This window comes from Triticum dicoccoides, chromosome 3A (assembly GCF_002162155.2).
Source record: "Triticum dicoccoides isolate Atlit2015 ecotype Zavitan chromosome 3A, WEW_v2.0, whole genome shotgun sequence".
NCBI classification, from domain to species: Eukaryota; Viridiplantae; Streptophyta; class Magnoliopsida; order Poales; family Poaceae; genus Triticum; species Triticum dicoccoides.
The window spans coordinates 127,857,076-127,864,522 of NC_041384.1; positions in this window are offsets into that span (position 1 = coordinate 127,857,076).

The following is a 7,447-nucleotide window of genomic DNA, read 5'->3' on the forward strand; positions in this document are numbered from 1 at the left end:
TACTCCGGTAAAATCCCGATTTCACCCGGAACGATTCCGATATCCAAATATAGGCTTCCAATATATCAATCTTTATGCCTCGACCATTTCGAGACTCCTCGTCATGTCCATGATCACATCGGGGACTCCGAACAACATTTGGTACATCAAAACACAAAAACCCTAATTATGATCGTCACCGAACTTTAAGCGTGCGGACCCTACGGGTTCAAGAACTATGTAGACATGACCGAGACACGTCTCCGATCAATAACCAATAGCGGAAACTGGATGCTCATATTGGTTCCTACATATTCTACGAAGATCTTTACCGGTCAAACCGCATAACAATATACGTTGTTCCCTTTGTCATCGATATGTTACTTGCCCGAGATTCGATCGTCGGTATTCCAATACCTAGTTCAATCTTGTTACAGGCAAGTCTCTTTACTCGTTCCGTAATACATCATTCTGCAACTAACTCATTAGTTGCAATGCTTGCAAGACTTAAGTGATGTGCATTACCGAGTGGGCCCAGAGATACCTCTCCGACAATCGTAGTGAAAAATCCTAATCTCGAAATACGCCAACCCAACAAGTACCCTCTGAGGCACCTGTAGAGCACCTTTATAATCACCTAGTTACGTTGTGACGTTTGGTAGCACACAAAGTGTTCCTCCGGTAAACGGGAGTTGCATAATCTCATAGTCATAGGAACATGTATAAGTTATGAAGAAAGCAATAGCAACAAACTAAACGATCAAGTGCTAAGCTAACGGAATGGGTCAAGTCAATCACATCATTCTCCTAATGATGTGATCCCGTTAATCAAATGACAACTCATGTCTATGGTTAGGAAACATAACCATCTTTGATCAACGAGCTAGTCAAGTAGAGGCATACTAGTGACACTCTGTTTTGTCTATGTATTCACACATGTATTATGTTTCCGGTTAATACAATTCTAGCATGAATAATAAACATTTATCATGATATAAGGAAATAAATAATAACTTTTATTATGGCCTCTATGGCATATTTCCTTCATATGGAGCATAGCCAGACTATATGATTTTGTAGGGATAACTTTCTTTGGCCATGTTATTTTGAGAAGGCATGATTGCTTTGTTAGTATGCTTGAAGTATTATTATTTTTATGTCAATATTAAACTTTTGTCTTGAATCTTTCGGATCTGAATATTCATGCCATAATTAAGAAGAATTACACTAAAATTATGCCAAGTAGCACTCCGCATCAAAAATTCTATTTTTATCATTTACCTACTCGAGGACGAGTAGGAATTAAGCTTGGGGATGCTTGATACGTCTCCAATGTAATTATAATTTTTGATTGCTCCATGCTATGTTATCTACTGTTTTGGGCAATATTGGGCTTTATTATCCACTTTTATATTATTTTTGGGACTAACCTATTAACCGGAGGCCCAGCCCAGATTTGTGTTTTTTGCCTATTTCAGTGTTTCGAAGAAAAGGAATATCAAACGGAGTCGAAACGGAACGAAATCAACTGGAGAAGTTTTTTTGGAAGGAAAGCTACCGGAAAAGCTTGGAGTGCACGTCAGGAAAGAAGGGAGGTGCCCACGAGGGTGGGGGGCGCGCCCACCCCCCTAGGGCGCGCCCCCCTGCCTCGTGCCCCCCCCCTTCGGTCCAGCGACGTGCTTCTTTCACCCATATATACCTATGTATCCTAAAACTTCCAGAACAGACGATAGATCGGGAGTTCCGCTGCCAGAAGCCTCCGTAGCCATCGAAAACCAATCTAGACCCGTTCTGGCACCCTGCCGGAGGGGGCAATCCTTCTCCGGTGGCCATCTTCATCATCCTGGTGCTCTCCATGACGAGGAGGGAATAGTTCTCCCTCGGGGCTGAGGGTATGTTCCAATAGATATGTGTTTGATCTCTCTCTCTCTCTCTCTCTCTCTCTCTCTCTCTCTCTCGTGTTCTTGAGATGATATGATCTTGATGTATCGAGAGCTTTGCTATTATAGTTGGATCCTATGATGTTTTCTCCCCCCTCTACTCTCTTGTAATCAATTGAGTTTTCCCCTTGAAGTAATCTTATCGGATTGAGTCTATAGATTTGAGAACACTTGATGTATGTCTTGCCGTGCGTATCTGTGGTGACAATGGGATACCACGTGATTCACTTGATGTATGTTTTGGTGCTCAACTTGCGGGTTCCGCCCATGAACCTATGCATAGGGGTTGGCACACGTTTTCGTCGTGATTCTCCGGTAGAAACTTTGTGGCACTCTTTGAGATCCTATGTGTTGGTTGAATAGATGAATCTGAGATTGTGTGACGCATATCGTATCATACCCACGGATACTTGAGGTCACATTGGAGTATCTAGGTGACATTAGGGTTTTGGTTGATTTGTGTCTTAAGGTGCTATTCTAGTATGAACTCTAGGGTTGTTTGTGACACTTATAGGAATAGCCCAACGGAATGATTGGAAAGAATAACTTTGAGGTGGTTTCGTACCCTACCATAATCTCTTCGTTCGTTCTCCGCTATTAGGGACTTTGGAGTGACTCTTTGTTGCATGTTGAGGGATAGTTATATGATCCAATTATGTTATTATTGTTGAGGGAACTTACACTAGCGAAAGTATGAACCCCTAGGCCTTGTTTCCTAGCATTGCAATACCGTTTACGCTCACTTTTATCACTTGCTACCTTGCTGTTTTTATAATTTCAGATTACGAATACCTTTATCTACTATCCATATACCACTTGTTTCACCATCTCTTCGCCGAACTAGTGCACCTATACAATTTACCATTGTATTGGGTGTGTTGGGGACACAAGAGACTCTGTGTTCTTTGGTTGTAGGGTTTCTTGAGAGAGACCATCTTCATCCTATGCCTCCCATGGATTGATAACCTTAGGTCATCCACTTGAGGGAAATTTGCTACTGTCCTACAAACCTCTGCACTTGGAGGCCCAACAACGTCTACAAGAAGAAGGTTGTGTAGTAGACATCAAGCCTCTAAACACCTTGCGTCCCAACACAAGGCCCAGCCTCTCAAGACGACATATGCACATGTTAAATTCTTAGTTAATCTTTTTATCGTATTTGTAAGGTCTAATGTTCATGTCTTTAACGAGCTTAACAAGCTAAACGAGCCAGCTCGTGAGTTATACGAGTCGAGCCAATCTTGGATTTGAGCTTGTTATAGTAACGAGTCGAGTCGAGCTAGCTCGTTAATGAAATGAGCTTTAGCGAGTCGAGTCGAGCTGGCTCGACTCGGCTCGAATTCCACCCCTATTAGGAACAACAGTGATACCTCCTGTCTTAGGGACACAATGAACATGACTTAGCCATCTACTATCAACTATAGGATAGATTATATCTGCTTCTAGAAGTTTCAATATTTCCGTTCTTACCACTTCATTCATCTTCGGATTTAACCGACGTTGGTGATCAACAAAGGGTTTAGCATCAGGCTCCATATTAATCTTGTGCTGACATAGATTGGGACTAATGCCCTTTAAATCATCAAGAGTATATCCAATAGCAGCTCAGTGCTTCCTTAGAACTTTCAATAATCTTTCTTCTTCTGTTCTGAAAGGTTAACACTAATAATAATAGGATATGTCTTCTTTTCATCAAGATAAGCATATTTCAAAGTGGCTGGCAGTTGTTTTAATTCAAACATAGGATCACCTTTAGGTGGAGGAGGACCTCCTAGAGTTTCAGTAGGCAAATTGTGTTTAACCAGAGGACGTTGTTCAAAGAAAAATCTTATCTATTTCATTTCTTTCATGCATATGCAAATCATTTTCATTGTCTAGCAGATATTGTTCTAGAGGATCGGTAGGAGGCACAACAATAGAAGCAAGACCAATTATTTCATCCTTACTAGGCAATTATTTTTCATGAAGCTTTCTACTAAACTTGGAAAAATTAAAGTCATGAGACTCATCACCAAAGCTAACACCGACAATTTGTTTCTTGCAATCAATTTTAGCATTAACGGTGTTCAAGAAAGGTCTACCAAAGATATTGGGACAAAAATCATCTTGTGGGGAACCAAGAAGAAGAAAATCAGTAGGGTATTTTATTTTCCCACACAAGACTTCAACATCTCTAACAATCCCAATCGGTGATATAGTATCTCTATTAGCAAGTTTAATAGTACCATCAATGTCTTCTATCTCTGCGGGTGCTATGTCACTCATAATTTTTTGATATAAGGTATAGGGAATAGCACTCATGCTAGCACCTATGTCACATAAGCCATGATAATAGTAATCTCCTATTTTAACTGAGACAATGGGCATGCCGACAACGGGTCTATGATTATCCTTTCTATCCGGTTTGACAATTCTAGTAGCTTCATTACAGAAGTAAATGACATGCCCATCTACATTTTCTTCCAAGAGATCCTTAACCATAGCAATACTAGGTTCTACTTCGATTTGTTCATTAGGTTTGGGTGTTCTAATATAACTTTTGTTAACCATAGTTGAAACTTTAGCATGTTCCTTTATCCTAACAGGGAAAGGTGGTTTTTCAATATAAGCAGTAGGAACAACTGGATCAACATTATAAAGTGTAGTTTCTTATTTAGCTAGCTCTGGTTCTTTAATTTCTTCTTTAATAGGTGGGTGATATTTGAACCACTTTTCTTTAGGGAGATCAACATGAGTGGCAAAAGATTCATAAAAAGAAGCTACTATCTCAGAGTCAAGTCCATATTTAGTGCTAAACTTTTGGAAAGCATCGGTACTCATAAAAGATTAAACACAATCGTACTTAAGCTTAATACCTGACTCTTTACCTTCATCGAGTTCCCAATCTTCAGAGTTGTGTTTAATTCTTTCCAAAAGATCCCGCCAGAATTCAATAGTCTTCTTCATAAAAGAACTAGTACAAGAAGTATCAAGCATGGATCGATCATCACGAGAAAGCCGAGCATAAAAATTCTGAATAATAATTTCTCTTGAGAGCTCATGATTGGGGCATGAATATAACATTGACTTAAGCCTCCCCCAAGCTAGAGCGATGCTTTATCCTTCACGAGGCCAAAAATTATATATGTAATTCCGATCACGATGAACTATATGCATAGGATAATTTTTGGTGGAATTCCAATTCCAAGATACAATATCATCGCATAGCCTATACCATGCCAATGTTTTTCCATTCAAAGATAAAGGGAAAACCTTCTTTTTAACTTCATCTCCGGGTAAAGATGCAAGCATAAACAATCCACAATTTTTTCCACATATATCAAGTGCATATCAGGATGTTCGGTTCCATCTCCTGCATAAGGATTAGCTAGCAGTTGTTCTATCATACCCGAAGGAATTTCATAACCAATATTTTCAGTAGGTGCAGTAGGTTGAGGGGTAGCTAATTGTGGTTTCGGTCGAGGTGAAGATACCCCGAACAAACCCCTCAAGGGATTGTTTTCCATAGTAACAAGTGACAATAAATTTCAGCACACTAAATAAATGTTTCCTTACCAAAGGCGCTTCACTACCCGGCAATGGCGCCAGAAAATAGCCTTGATGACCCACAAGTACTAGGGGATCAATTGTAGCTCTTTTCGATAAGTAAGAGTGTCGAACCCAATGAGGAGCAGAAGGAAATGACAAGTGGTTTTCGCCAAGGTAATGGCTGCAAGTGCTGAAATTGTAAGTAACAGAGTAGTTTGATAGCAAGATATTTTGTAACGAGCAAGTAATGACAATAGTAACAAAAGTGCAGCAAGGTAGCCCAATCCTTTTGAGGCAAAGGTGATACGTCTATTTTGCATCATGTTTTATTACTGTTATTTATATTTTTTTTCATCCATAATAATGCTTTTTGGAGTAATTCTAATGCCTTTTCTCTCATAATTTGTAAGGTACACACCAAGAGGGAGAATTCCGACAGCTGGAAATCTGGACCTGGAAAAGCTACGCCAGGCCACCTATTCTGCACAACTCCAAACAAGCTGAAACTTCACGGAGATTTTTATGGAATATATAAGAATTATTGGAGCAAATAACTACCAGAGGGGGCCCACCAGGTGGGCACAACCCACCTGGGCGCGCCAGGGAGCCCAGGCACGACCTGGTTGGTTGTGCCCTCCTCTGCCCACCTCCGGTGCCCATCTTTTGGTATATAAGTCATTTTGACCTAGAAAAAATAAGGACAGGACTTTCGGGATGAAGCGCCACCGCCTCGAGGCGGAACTTGGGCAGGAGCACTTTTGCCCTCCGGCGGAGCGATTCTGCCAGGGGAACTTCCCTCCCGGAGGGGAAATCATCGTCATCATCATCACCAACAATTCTCCCATCTTGGGGAGGGCAATCTCCATCAACATCTTCAACAACACCATCTCCTCTCAAACCCTAGTTCATCTCTTGTGTTCAATCTTGTTACCGGAACTATAGATTGGTACTTGTGGGTGACTAGTAGTGTTGATTACATCTTGTAGTTGATTACTACATGGTTTATTTGGTGGAAGATTATATGTTCAGATCCAATATGCTATTTAATACCCCTCTGATCATGAGCATGTTTACCATTTGTGAGTAGTTACCTTTGTTGTTGAGGTCACAGGAGAAATCATGTTGCAAGTAATCATGTGATATGTGTTCGATATTTTGATAGTATGTATGTTGTGATTCCCTTAGTGGTTTCATGTGAACGTTGACTACATGACATTTCACCATATTTGGGCCTAAGGGAATGCATTGTGGAGTAGCAATTATATGATGGGTTGCGAGGGTGACAGAAGCTTAAACCCAGTTTATGCGCTATTCCGCAAGGGAACGATTGAATCCAAAAGTTTAATGCTACGGTTAGAATTTATTCTTAATAATTTTCTCGTAGTTGCGGATGCTTGCGGGAGGGTTAATCATAAGTAGGAGGTTTGTTCAAGTAAGAACAGCAACTAAGCACCGGTCCACCCACATATCAAATTATCAAAGTAGCGAACACGAATTAAACCAACATGATGAAAGTGACTAGATGAAATTCCCATGTACCCTCAAGAATGCTTTGCTTATCATAAGAGACTGTTTTATCCTGTCCTTTACCTGAAAAGGATTGGGCTACCTTGCTGCAGTTTTGTTACTACTATTGTTACTTGCTCGTTACAAATTATCTTGCTATCAAACTACTCCGCTACTTACAATTTCAGCACTTGCAGACATTACCTTACTGAAAACTACTTGTCATTTCCTTCTACTCCTTGTTGGGTTCGACACTCTTACTTATCGAAAAGAGCTACAATTGACCCCCTATACTTGTGGGTCATCAAAAGGACAGGCCAAAACGGTCTCTTATAATAAGCAAAGCGTTCTTGAGGGTACACGGGAATTTCATCTAGTCACTTTCATCATGTTGATTCGATTCGTGTTCGCTACTTTGATAATTTGATATGTGGGTGGGCTAGTGCTTAGGTGTTGTTCTTACTTGAACAAACATCCTACTTATGATTAACCCC